This window comes from Sarcophilus harrisii, chromosome 4 (genome assembly GCF_902635505.1).
Source record: "Sarcophilus harrisii chromosome 4, mSarHar1.11, whole genome shotgun sequence".
NCBI lineage: Eukaryota > Metazoa > Chordata > Mammalia > Dasyuromorphia > Dasyuridae > Sarcophilus > Sarcophilus harrisii.
The window spans coordinates 449,807,363-449,821,374 of record NC_045429.1 but is presented as its reverse complement, the minus strand read 5'-3'; the positions used below and the strand labels follow the sequence as shown (position 1 = coordinate 449,821,374).

Sequence of the window (14,012 nt, the reverse complement as noted above, 5' to 3'; positions counted from 1 at the left end):
AGAGCTCGCGTCTTCTGTCCGTCTGTGCAGACATGTTCTGGGGGCCTGTCCAAGGAGGGGAGGGACTAGACACCTCTCTCTTGGTAAGGATTTATCTGCCTCTAGGAGTTTCCCCTCGATGCTTCATTTTTGTCTTTGCCACCCCAGGCACTGCAGAGCCACCCCATCACCATCCACCTCTGGCCCCCATTGGTCCCATTCTCTCGGGCACAGGGACCTACCTCACTGGGGGGCTTGATTGTTCTTCCCAAAGCCCAGAAAAGACCATGTCACTCTCTTCCTCAAGAAACTATAATGGCTCCCTGTTACCTTAAGGATCAAATAGAAAGATGAGTCCCTTCACAGTGTAGCTTCAATGAGACATACTTCTTCATTCCCTGAGGGAGGGAAGGAGAGACAGACAGAAAGAGAGAGAATGGGATAGAAAAAGAGACAAGAGAGAAAAGAAAAAGAAGGAAAGGGGAAAAGAAAACAAGGGGGAAAAAGGAATGAAAGAAAAAGAAAAAAGGAAGGAAAAAGAAAAAGAGCAAGAAAGAAAAGAAAAAAGGAAAGAAAGAAATAAAGGAAAAGATAGATAGAACTATGCTCACTGGAGCCTACCTCCTGAAGGAGAGCCATATTTTAGGGATCCCAGGGCAGTGGCCCTTCCCCTGGCCCATGAGCCTTCTCTAATCAGTTCTGGAAGGGATATCTTAGGATTTTTCTGTGTGTCTGTATTGCACTGAGAACATGGTAGGTTTTCCATGAGATGTCCAGTGAGTCATCACTGTTAAAAGTACGTTTCATTGTTTTTCAAAGAACAAACGTCTCTTTTCTCTCCTTCCCACCTCCCCCATCTCCGCCGAGTGTGTTGGGGGGAGTTTGTAACAAACATACGTAGTCAAGTTAAAACAGATTCTCCCATTGGCCACGTCCAGAATGGAGGCCTCCTTCTGCTTCTGGAATCTCCTTCCTGCGGCCCAAGCCCTCTGGCATTGACCGGCTCGGCCCTTGGGCCGGGCGAGGTCATCCTCCCATCTGCCTCCATGATTCTCCTCCCTCTGCTCGCTTCACTCAGGTCAGTGGGACATTAACTGGGGGTTTCCCTTCAAGTTCCCATTTTCTGGATTTCTTTTATCTCTTCTGCCTGAGCAACTGACAAAACCCCAGGGTTTTATGTTCTGGGGTTTTTCTCTCTCTGTTTAATCTTTCTTCTTGTAACTGTGGGGCAGCATCTTAGGAAGCTTTGTTGACTTTTGAAAAAATCAGTCCTTTGTTCTTTTATCAGAACATCTGATGTCTGCGTCGTTTCTGCTGCACCCATATTATTTAGGAAAAAAATTGATCAAACTTTTCACAAGTTCCATCTAGAGAGATGTTTGAGATTTATAAAACATTTTTTAATTCGACAAATAGGAACAAAAAATCGCCTTGCAGAACCTTAGACTATTTATATTTTGATACTTGGATTTGGGCAAAAATTAAAATGAAGTAAGAATAACAGCAACTTGTTATTCAACGACCATTTAAGTGCCTCCTGTATGCAAGATGTTGATATAAGATTGTAGATACACAAATAAATCTGTCTTGCATATTATCGAACAGAAAGTACCTACTGTGTGCCAAGCTGGTGTGCTAGGGAAACAGTCCCTGCCCTCAGAAAGTTTATAATCTAATTAGGGGAAGTGACGTTTACCCTCCTAAACATATAGATTGATACAAGAGAGTTTGAGGAGGGCAATCTAGCAACAGGGAGTTGACCCCTGACCTTGAGCTGTTGACCCCTAACCCACCTTCTAACTCAGAGGCAGCTCAGACAGTAAGAAAGGTTTCTACATTTTCAAATAATTAAACCAGACTTTATTTTAAAATACAGTATCCATTCTTTGCTGTCTCCATTTGTTGACCCCTGAGCCCCTGGCGTCCCAGTCTTGTTTCTGTTAGCATCCTCGAAAAGGTGTTATCTTTTTATGTTCCTGGTGTGGTCAGATGGTGACCACATGGCCACCCTGACTCCAGATGAGCCCGCTGTGGCCAGTGGAGTCAGGAAGAGGGATCAGATCCTTCCTCTGGCTCTCAGTGACTGACCTGGGGGCCAGTCTCATTTAAATGGGCCTGGAGCGGTTGTGAGGATCCGGCAGGATCATATTGGAGCGTTTTGCTCGTCGTGCACCGTGCTGCTAACTGTTCTCGCCTCCTTCCCGTGTGGCTCTGACTGGGTCTGCGTTTCTTTGTATTTATCATATTGGTTTGTTACTGGAACATGAGATGACTCCATTCAACCAATATATCATCATTTATTCAACATTCCCTCCTCATTGACCGTGTAATGTGTTTCCACCTTTTCACTGTAAAAAAATTAAATAGCTGTAAGTATTTTTGGTACAAGCAGGTTGTTTTCCCCTTTTAATCGCATCCCCTGGGGCTGCCCTACTCGTGTGATCCTTCAAGTCCAAGGGAATGCCGACTCTGTTTTTTGGGAGTTTGCTAACGTACACAAACGATGGCCTCGATTAGTCCAGTTCTTTGGGCATGGGGCTCCATCAGTGTCTGTGGATTGATGGATTGCTTTCCACTTTACTCCACAGCTGGGAGGGGGGCCTGTATCCCAGGCCCGGCCCTGCTAACACTGGAGATTGGGATTTACCTAGTTACCAGTTTAACAGATATTAGGTGGCTTTAGTCAGGGAGACCCAGGCTAAGCCCTGCTTCTGGATTGTGGGAACCTAGACAAGGTTACCAGGTTATGGAGGGCCCGTAGGGCCTGGTCATGATTAGCTTAGGGGTGCTGTGCCATGGCCTGGCTGTGGGCGAAGCTTCCCAAGGTACTAGTGGCTGTGATTGACAAAAAGACTGGTTTTCAAGGGTTCTCTGAGTCTGGCGCAGGATTACGTATGAAACTTAGCAGACCCATCCATCTATTGCGTTCTCCCTGGAAGGAGACCACCTAAGGAGACAGAATAGCCCCTTTATTTTTAAGTTCAGCATGCCCCCCACCATCTCCCTTCATGGAGAGTAGCAATGGCTCTGGAGGTTCCAATGACAGGCGGACTCGAGGCCTTTCCCCTTGGGAATACAGCGGACGAATGGTTTGGGCAGCCAGCTCCCCTTCCTAGGGGGTCGTGCTTGACCAGTTTCAAAAGGACTTTGATTTCTTAACTCGTAAATGACCTGAGTGAGAGACGGGGTAGGGGGAGAGAGTGACCTCGGAGTCGGAAGGATTTGAATTTGAGTCTGGTCTCTGGCACGTGCCGTCTGTGGCCCTGGCCAGGTCCCCTGGTGCCCCTGGGCTACAACTCTCCAGCTCCTTAAGTTCCAGGGGACTGAGGAATTGCCAGCACGCCCAGTAGTGGGGATTTCCATACCAAGAACTCCCCCAGAGCAGCCTCTGCCCCCCCAAAACAAACCACAGAAAATGTTCTGCATGGCAGGCAGGCTGGCCATTTGGCAGAAGTCTCTGCAGAGAGCTCTTCCTTGAAAAGAGCAGCGGAGGCTGGCTTTAGATTCTGAACTGGAATCCCTGTTTCCTGGGGGGCCGCCCTCGGCTGGCTTCAGGGCAGGACCCTGAATCCTCCGCCAGGGATTTGTCCCTCACCTGTGGCCTCTGTCGCCCTCCCGCCTCTGCCACGGCCCTCTCCTTGTTAGATTAAACATGCTTTTGTGAGCTCTGAGGTTCTCCGAGTCTCTCCCTCCCGACACAGGCCTTTTCACAGGCTGTCTTAAAACATTTCAGAAAGCTGAGATTGAATGATTCAAAAACTATTTCTTCTTTCTCCTTCTGTTGGTGATTTCTGAAATTGTCTGCTCTCAGGTGGAAAGCTTGGACGCTTGCTTATATAACAGTTTGGTGAGCGTTTCTGAAATCTGCCGACAGCTGTGGAGATTAACTCCAGCGGCTCCGGAGCCCGCAAAGCCCACCCCTTCCCGAGAAGGAGAAGGGCGGGGGGCGGGGGCCGCCTTTGGGATCGCCCTCCCGGGCCTCCGTTACTCAGCAGAGGGCCCATGTCGAAGGCACCGAAGCTGTTAATAGCCCCCCGAGCTCATTGTATGTGATCCTTGCCGTTTGTCAGCTGGAATATCGGGAGCTGAATGTGACAAGATGGAAACAGTAAAGTTTTCCATGTGTAGGCTTGAAGTAAAATGTAATTAGCCTTTATGCACAGAACAAGGACCCATTGATGAATACAGCTGGTCTTTGTTTGGGGCTGTCATTGAGAGTGGGAGGGAGAAGTGTTCTTCTTCATGTTTATTAATGCTTAGAGATTCCACAGACAAATGGCGAGCACAGTTTCATATTTGTTGGAACATCGGGGGCTTTGCCAGAGCAGTTGTTGTGTAAGAGAATTTCTGGGTTTCAGATGATGGCCGTGGCCGGACGGGAGGTGCTGCTCTGCCTTCCCCACTTAAAGACGCCCCTCTGCTCCGAGGTCATTGTACTTCCCAGCTTCCCCTTTGCCCCAGCAGATGCAGATCGAATTAGCTTGATTAGGAGATCTCGGGAAAGAAATGGCAGTCACACGACGTGTAATAAAAACGGCCCCTCTCCACCGTTCAGGCGCTGGCTGCAGAACGAAGCCCCCGGGCACCTTGACCTCACCACCATTCCCCCCTGGACCTCGTGGCTCTGCTGGGTGGCCGCAGCGAGCCCTCGGGCTTGCCAGCAGGGTCCCTCACGCTGCAGCGGGCGCCGGGAATCCCTGCTGCAGCAGGGCTCCAGAGCCACCTCTTTGCTCCATCCCGGCGAGAAGCAGCTAGCAAAGGGACACCACGCTTAACACATACAGTAGGCTGCTGACATGACTGTTAACATGTGGGCTGAATTTCTGAGCCTCTGATGAAAGAAAATATTGAATCACACCAAAATACGACATACTTCCCAGCTAACATTAGCCTGGGGAGAAGTTTTCTCCCAGATTTTCCCTGCAAAAAAACCCCATTTTCTCCCCAAGTGGCCACAAAGCCAAACTTCTCAAGTTTAAAGTTCGGATTGCCTATCCCTTGCCTGGCAGGCTTTTTCTTTTTTTTTTTTTTTTTTTTTCCTTTCAAGATCCAAGAACCTATAAGAGACATTGATGAAGAAATAAATTGTAGATGGTTCGAGTATATTTTTTGAAATCCGGCAATGATAACCTCGTGTGACAAAGTCAATCTAACCACACTTTTTTTTTCTCGCGTCCCTCTCCTCTTCCCATACACAAGCACCCCCGGGCAAGGCAGGGTCTCTTTTCCCCTCACATAAAGATTAATGCCGGTGAAGGGAACAGCAGACTCGGCATGCTGGGCGTGGGAAGCTGTGATCTCGGTGACCCCAGGTAGGCCAGATGAAAGAGGCCAGTGGTTAATGGGTAAAACCGGCCTGCTTGATGAAGAGTTCATGAATGGTGAACACTACAGCGTTTGTGCTTTAAAATAGAGGGCTCTGGTGGCGTCCCTCTAGAATGACAGTCCTCTAAGATGCTTGAAACAATGGGACACCTTGATTTGAGACCATTTTCTGTCATACTTGTGCTGTAGGTCAGTACATTTTGACACATATGGCTTAATGAACACTTTTTAAATTCATGCTAAATAAAAAGGGAGCCCTCATTTTATTTTCACATATTTATTCACAATTTCTTGTCTATACATTTTATTTTTTTATTATAGCTTTTTATTTACAAGAAATATCATGGGTAATTTTTCAGCATTAACAGTTGCCAAACCTTTTGTTTCAACTTTTCCCCTCCTTCCCCCCTCCCCTCTCCCCCAGATGGCAGATTGACCAATACATGTTAAATATGTTAAAGTATAAATTAAATACTATATAAGTATACATGTCCAAACAGTTATTTTGCTGCACAAAAAGAATCGGACTTTGAAATAGTGTATAATTAGCCTGTGAAGGAAATCAAAAATGCAGGCGGACAAAAACAGAGGGATTGGGACTTTATTATCTATACATTAAAAAAAACTGTATTAATGATTTTGTGCCCCCTTCATGTCTCTATATAAATCCCCGTCCTTTCCCCAGAAAAGCTGTCTCTCATGACAAGAAATAAGAAAGAAAGGGGGAAGAAGGGATTCCATAAAGCTAACCGATGTACCAAGTCTAACAGGACGTTATGTTCCACACCCATTATCTCCCTCCAACTATATCTAATTGATCATCGAATCTGCCATCATAAGACTTTTTTGTTCATCTGTTTTCTGTAACTTTAATCAGATGCATGATGGTAACAAGAAGCCATTTATATTAGGTTTCAGATTGCTTTCATGATTTAGGCCCCAGCATATTTACTTTGTGGGGTCTTAGCTGTTGCTCAGGAAGAAGACCATCATTTGAAAATCCCGGATCCCAGTGTGCCGCCTTTTCGTTCGTTTCTGTACTTTTCCATCTGGGGGACTCTGGGGACCTTGGCTAAAAAGAACTTGGAATTTGGACTGGGCCTGAGCATCCTATAATTATTTGGCTATACATACTATACTTAAGTGTGGCTTCCCCCAGTCGAATGTGAAAGGCAGGCTTGTGTGCCATGAAGCCTCATCTATTTCCTGTCCCTTTGATGAGTCATCACTTCCAGTACACGTTTCTATAATTATTATCCTAGTTAAAATAATTTCCCTAAAAATAGAAGAGAAGTAGCCTTTGGTGGCCGGGCAGGGAATGGACTTGGATAAAGATCCCCCTGAGTAGAGCCTTAGGAGGGACAGTATCCATAGATTATTTTCATTCGCCAAGTTCTTATCTCCAGAAGAGCTTAATTATGCATCTTTGGAAAAGCCAAAGGTGTTTTCGGTCCCTGTGAGCTCTTTAACAACACACCTAAAGGCTTTGGAATGGGAGACCCCACAAAGGCGTTGTTTTTGGCTCATACCCCGAGAGTAGCTATTTGAGTCTCCCCAGAGTTATAGCATTGGACTGGTGTTTTCACAAGCCCAGGAGGCTTCCTTATGGCTAGAAGCTGGGCGGGAAGAGGAGAAAAAAGACAATTTTTTAAAAGCTCCATTCCTTCCCTTCCCACTGGAAATCCCTTTGAGTACCCAGGATTCCTGTCCAGCTGCATCTGACCCCTGGCAGGCCTGAGAAATGCAGCAGTGTACCAAAGGGAAAAAGAAATGACCTGAAAGCCTTTGAACCTCAAAAAGGTTTAAAAAAGAAATTTACAGACAGCGTGTGTGTGTGTGTGTGTGTGTGTGTGTGTGTGTAGCATTCAGAGCTCTCTGAGAAAAGGATCTTATAAAATAAAAGGGTTAGATTGTCTTGTGTTTGTCTCCCTTTAATTCTCAGTCTCCTGAGAGAGAAATCCCTTGACCTACCCGACCCACTTGAGCTCTCCCCACGGAGCGTGACAGATGAGCTCCCTGGGCCTTCTCGAAGGCTTCCGGCTTCCCGGGGCCTGGAGCCCAGGTGCAGCCACGCTCCTGCTCCACGCTGCTCAGGCAGCTTGGTGGTTATCTGTTTGTACAGTCGAGAGAATTTGAAATATTTGCTTCCCAACTAATAGACAGTTTTGACTTGTAGCACTTGACTTTCAGACGGTCTCTGACCAGCCAGGTTTACTTTTGTTTTACATAGATAAATATGTTTAATGAAAGGGGGGGAGGGAGGGAGGGAGACACAGAGAGAGGGAATGGGGGAGGGAGAGCCAGAAAGAGAAAGGAGAGAGAGAGTCAGAGAGAATGAAAGAAAGAAGAAAAAAGTAAAGGAGAGAAGAAGAAAGGGACAGAGGGAGAAAAAAAGGAAAGAGAAAGAATAGAATAGAGAAGGAAATAAGCTAGACAAGGTGGCCCCAAAAGTCTTAGTATAATTTAAGGTCCTGATACTTAAACTAAGTTTTGGGGATACCCTTACTCACTTCCTATGTTTATCTTGGTTTTTTTGGCACAATTTTACGTGCCCTTATTTACAATAGATAATAAGCTCTCTGAGGGCAGGCATGGTTTCATTTTATCTGTGTCCCCAATGACTAGCACAGATGCTTAAAAAATATTTTTTGATACTTTGTGGACTTATTTCGGTCTTCTCTATAATCACTATTTCTATCTTTGAGACTGATTTTTTTTAAAGAAGAAAAAGAAAAGTTAAGGGTAATTAATTTGAGGCAGTTCCACAGAGATCTTTGATGTCCGGGTCGGTGCCTAGGAAGCGAAGCAGGCCAGAGTACAATTCATAGTCATGGAGAAGAAAGATGGAGCTGAAGTACTCTAATGGTCTAAGATATGTCTGTCTGTGACTTAATAAATTGATGGTTTGAACCTTGGAAAAAATGTCTTTGAAGGGAGAAGTCAGAGTGACAGGAAGAGATTGACAGGTTAATGAGAGAAGGACCCAGTGAATGGAGAAGGACCTAAATTGGACTTTGGGACCAATCTGGTCAGTCAGGTTCTGGATTGGAATGAAATGAGTCACTTATAAACAATTTAATATTTAACAGAAATAAATTGATTTAATAGCATTGAAAGGCTACTTAACAAAGAAAGCATTTATCAGTCCATCAGTAAGTATTTATTAAGCACCTATTATGTGCCAGGCACTGTGCTAAGTGTTCATCAGGGAAGGTGTCCGGAGACCCTGGTTCAGATCCTCCCAATTACTGAGCAGTGTGACTCAGGGCAAGTGCCTTCCCCGCTGTGGGCCCCAGGTTCCTTACCTGTAAAAGGCAAGGTCTGCTCTAGTTCCAGGTCCCCACTCTGGTCCTGAGGGGCCCTTGTCGGTCCTTATCCTTAGGTTCAGGACGCCCTAATCCCCCAGACCATTTAAGCTTGTGGGAGAAAAGTAACCAAGTAGGGGGCCGGGCCTGAAGTGCAAACTCCCCCTTGACCCAAAAGTCTGTATCAGACACGATAGCTCTGGGAGGCTGAAGGGCGCCCACAGCGGGGCGATCTGCAGACCCTCCATGTACGCTGTGGCCTTTGCTCTCCGTCAGTGAGCTCCTGGGGGGAGAGTTTCTGAACAGCTTCCCCACCCCACCCCCTTCTATTCTTGGTTACCAGAGATGACTCCCGGGAAAGACTATGTTTGGAAACACAGGATATAAAGGCCAGAAAGAGTGACAAGGTTTTGTACAAGGAACAGGCCGTGAACTTGAGCCCTCTCCCCAGCAGCTCAGCTGATACATCTGGGGGGGTCCTCATTCCTGGGAGGTGGGCGTCACCTTCCCCCCCCCCCTTATGGCAGAAGTCATAGACTCCTGTTGCAAGGTCCATCTGTTGCACCTTTCCTGCTCTCCAGGGGCTTTCACTGAGAAGGATGTAGGTCTTTCCCAGTCCCTTCATACTTTCCTGGCATCAATTTCTGGGGTACCTTAAAGGGATTTTCCCATTAGTCCACACAGTTGAGGAAAACAAAATCCTCCCGTTGCTGACGGGAAAAAAATGGGTTATTTTGTCCATTCTTCGGGGCTGGTGATGGGCCCCGGGGCCTTTTCTGATAAAAAAACAAATTTAACCAAGTTGAGACTTTTTTCTGTGTACATTTTGAAGACACCAAATTGGGCCCTGCCCCTTCTGGGGTCTCATTCACCACAAGAGCACTAGATCTTAATTAGCCACTATGCATTTAAGGGCTGCAGTGAGGACAGCCCTCTCCTAGCTCCAACTATTCCACAGTTGTTAATGTTTCAATAAACATATCCTTAAAAAATCAATTGGAATTTAATAACCATATAATAACTGCCTTCTAAAATCTAAATTCATTGTTTATGGGAGCCATAGCATTTGAGCGGGAGCCAATTATGCCATGTGTTATCTGCCCCGGAGGGTGGTTGTAACCACCGTAAAGCATTCTGGGGTCTCCCCGAGGCTGCAGTGACATCTCACTGGGTGACCCTGGGACGAGTGGGCCGGCGTAAGACCCATTTGAGGCGTCGCCGAGCGGTGGGACACTTGGCAAGGATGGGTAGTGTTCTTGTTCTTGGCCACCATTAAAGAATCTCCTGGAATGGCCCCAAGAATGAGACATTTCCTATAGGAAAGCGGGGGGGAGAGAGATAATTGAACTCATTGATTTGTTTCACGGTTTGTTTGCCCTTTCATTCTCTTCCTGAGGTGCTGCTTGTGGAGGAGTGTCTCCAATTGCCAGGAAGACCATGGGGTGTCTCATCTTCCCCCCGCCAGCTCCCCTTGTAGCCAGAGCCAGGACGATGGCGAGGCTGCGAGATGAATTTTTAATGGAGAACGTTAGAGCATCGCCCTTGCTGCCGTGTGCTCGGCTCTCTGGGGCTTTCAGATTTAATGCTCTGATGAACAGAGTACAGACTTGGGGCACTCTCAAGCAGCCGGCATTAACCCCTCAGCCGCCATGGGCAGAGCCGCTCATTTCCCTGAAGACGAACGTAGGCAGTGTGGGTGGAAATTGGCCAATTAGCCCAGGACACAAAAGCAGACGGGCCTGCTGGAGCCGAGTCTTAATGCCCAGACTTTCCCCGCCCTCCCTCCTCCTTTTAAAACTCCCTTTTCTAACCCTACCTCCAAAAAGAAACACCCTGTCCTCCTAGAATGTGACCTTGAAGCCACATTTCCTGTGGGTTATTTATCTGACAGATAGAAATCTCATTCTGACTTTCTGGATGCCGGCTCAGTCGATCAGCCCTCCTTGATTAGGCGCTCTCTGAGTCAGCCACCGTTGGGCGTTGGAAGCCTGCTGGGCCCGCTCGCCCTCGGCTGTCTCCTCTCCCCCCCATTTCTGGGCTGCTTCTGCATCTTCCCTTGTCACCCCCCCAGGGGAATCCTTCATCCCCTTTGTGCCCAGTAGCAGCCCGATCGATCGGTACCAATAGCCAGCAGTTACCACGCTTCTGGTTTGCCCGGCACTTCCCAAATTGTGTCTCATTTGGTTGTCAGAACACCCCCAACATTGCTCTTGTCCCTGATTTGCAGATGAGGGGACTTCCCCAGGCTGCCACAGAGAACGAGTGGCTCCAACAATCTTTGGACTTCCTGATTCCAAGTTCAGTTTGAATTCTTAGCTGTGTGACCCTCTGAGACAAATCACTTAGTCTCTCTGAACCTCAGTTTACCTATCTAAAGTGGAGATAATATTAGTTCCTAGTGAGAATCAACTGAGCTAAAATATATAAAGTACTTTGCAGACTTTAAAGGGCTGTGTAAATGCTGACTATTGTTACTGTTATTATTTTTTTAAAAAAAATCAATACATGGCAAACAAAAAGTTATCTCAGAAGGAAAGCACTATTTCAGAGAACCTGGATTTGAATCCTGCTCTTGCCACCTTAGCTGGATCCTACAATCTCTCCCTTTTGTATCTCCTCTGTAAAATGACAGGGTTGGACCGTATGGCTTTCTCCGGTCTTTTCCAGGTCTAAGCTGGTGATCCTCAAAGAGAATGTATACATTTTCATATGTTTCTTATTTCTAAAGAGAGGTTACATATAGTTTGAAGTTCAGAATTCTGTGATGGCAGGAAAAGAATAGGATGTTTTAAAAATGTGTTACCCACAAAGGTAGGAAGGAAGGACTACCATCTGTCGGTCGCCAGACACTAACATGCCACAACCCCTGCCCTCAGGGAGCTGGCGCCAGGAGACCATCTTCACGCTGGCAGCATCTCGAATAGGTTAATGTCCATGATGGTCTCGATGGTCCGAGCCACTCTCGTAGGTCTCCTGTAGTGAAGAGCATGGGGCTCCCGGGCAAGGTCCTTCCTCATCTGGTCAGGAGGCAGTTAGTCTTCTCTGTCTCCGAAAGATTTAGAAGTCTCAGAACTCAGCTATTAAAAGAGAAGCCTAAAGCACGCTGAAATAGCTGTTCTTGATGGAGAAGGACAGTTGGCACTGTCCTCCCATCCAGTGGACATACGGCAGCTCTTTAAAAACTATAATAAGAAATTACTTCTAAATAATATTACACTAATAATAACTTCACACTCCAGGCTCAGTTCACATTTCAAGAGCCATGATAGCAATCTGCAGTAATGTTATACCATCCAGATGACTGATAATAATATAACAACCCACATTTCTAGAGTGATTTGAGGGTTACTGAATGTTTCCCTCTCAATCGTGTAGTTGAGATAATTGACCTTAGCTCTTTGCTTGTGGGTCCTTTGAGACCAAGAGTTATGATCCCCACATTAAAGGTGAGGAAACTGTGCCTCCGAGAGCTTCTGTTTTTTGCCTAGAGTCAGACAGAAAGTAAGTGTCAGAACTGGGGTTCACTCTGACTCAGACCCAGGGCTTCTATCTCCTTGTCCCCCTCCCGCTCAATATGTGCCTCTAGCAGAACGTCGCTTCTCATCCATGTAGTGGCCAAGACGGCTCAGCTTTAACGATGTGGCCATTGCGGCGTGGCATTTGTACTAGAGGTGCTTTCATTGGGGTAAGGAAACTCTCAACAACCCGAATAGACACGTCTTCTTCAACCAAGAGTCTTAGAGAGCAGGTTGTGCCATGGAGAGGTAAAGGACTTATCCATGGTGCTGGAGATGTCTCGAACCCAGCTCTTTATGACTTCAGGGGCGGCTCGCTGAACCATTTAGCTACACTACATCTTGTTATTGTGTGTTCTGTTAAACAAACGTATATATATATATATATATATATATATAGTAAACATATATTAAGCAAACATATATATAAATATTAAACATATATATAACATATATATGTAAAAGCTTTCCCATTCCAATGGTAGAGTTGGATATTGTGAAGATATACACACACACACACAAAATGGATTTCCCAGCAGAGACATTTTAATACATGTACTGTTGCCTGTTTCATAAACCAAATTTAGTTAGAAGGAATTTGTTTAGGGCATAAATGGATGTTTCTGGATCTCTATTGGCTAGCTTTGTGCAAGAAAATAAGAGTTTAGGATTGCATCTTTTCTCTGTAAAAGTTATTACCTCAGAGGAAGCATGAAATCCCACTGTCTTTTGACCTCTGGTCACCATCGGAGGAAGTAGCAGAGATATTATTGGAGGCTCCCGAAGGCTGGAATGGGGCTACTGGTTGGAAGGCCGCAGCCCACGATGCTAATCTGGAGCAGTACTGATGGTCACAGCAGGCCTAATGGCTCAGTCACCAGCCAGCGGAGAAATCACGGCTAGATCCCAGAAATCCCAATGCTCTCCCTGTGCTGTCACTGCCTCGATGCAGAGAGAGAGTCCCCATCACTGTCCCCTTTTGGCTGGAGCATTAGAGCAGATTGGAGGTCAGAAAGACATCAGTCTTTTTCAGTAGATTTCAAGTGCTGGGCGTTTTAGTTGTGATAGATGTATTAGGAAATATGTATTTTCAGGATTCAGAATTGAAAAGATACTTGGCTCTATTACCAAAAGACTGGGGTTCAGCTCCTGTCTGGTGCTTCCCAGCTGTGTGACTTTCACCTCAGGAACCTTATCTGTAAAATGAAGAGCTTGTTTGTTCACTAGAACTTAGGATCCTCTGATGGAATTTGGCCCCATCATTTAACAGATGAAAAGTTTTGAAGTCTAGAATGAACAAATGAAGAATTCTGTATTAAGCACCTACTGTGTACAAGCCCCAGTCCTAGCCCCTGGAGACACAAGTCCTAATGTAAATGACATAAATCATTTGGTCCTTAAGGAACTTCCATCCTAATTGGAAGGAAAAGGGGGAAGACGCAAAGTGACAGCGTCCTCTGGTAGCCAACACAATCCTTCTTGGAGCTTCAGGATGAGCGCAGCATGAATTCACCCTTGGCACTTCTGCCAGGCTCTAAGCAAGCCTGAATCTTTTAAGATTTAAGATTTACAGAACCCATAAGGCCCATAAACAGAACCCATAAAGCCCTACTCTGTCCTACATCCAATCATTTTAAAAAGATAAAGGGGGAAAGAAAAAAGATAAAGGAGTAGAGAGAGATTGTCAAGAGAAGATGAAATTCAAATGTTAGGTTACTTTTGTCGCTAAAACCAGTCCAGGAGATGCCGGTTCGGTGCCAGCTCTAAAGCCCTCTGGCTTCTCTCGCCTAACTTCTCGGCATCAGAATCACCTGCGGGTGACAGCCGAGTGGATTAATGTTGTGGCGGGGGAAAAGCCGATTCTGGCCCGCCACAGACACCGTAAACA

The 14,012-nt window shown here is 46.1% G+C and overlaps 1 protein-coding gene across 1 annotated transcript in view; it reads left to right on the top strand.

The window, feature by feature from the left end:
* CUX1 (cut like homeobox 1) overlaps positions 1–14,012 on the top strand; it is a 244,211-nt gene that overhangs the window by 139,210 nt on the left and 90,989 nt on the right. The window lies entirely within an intron of this gene.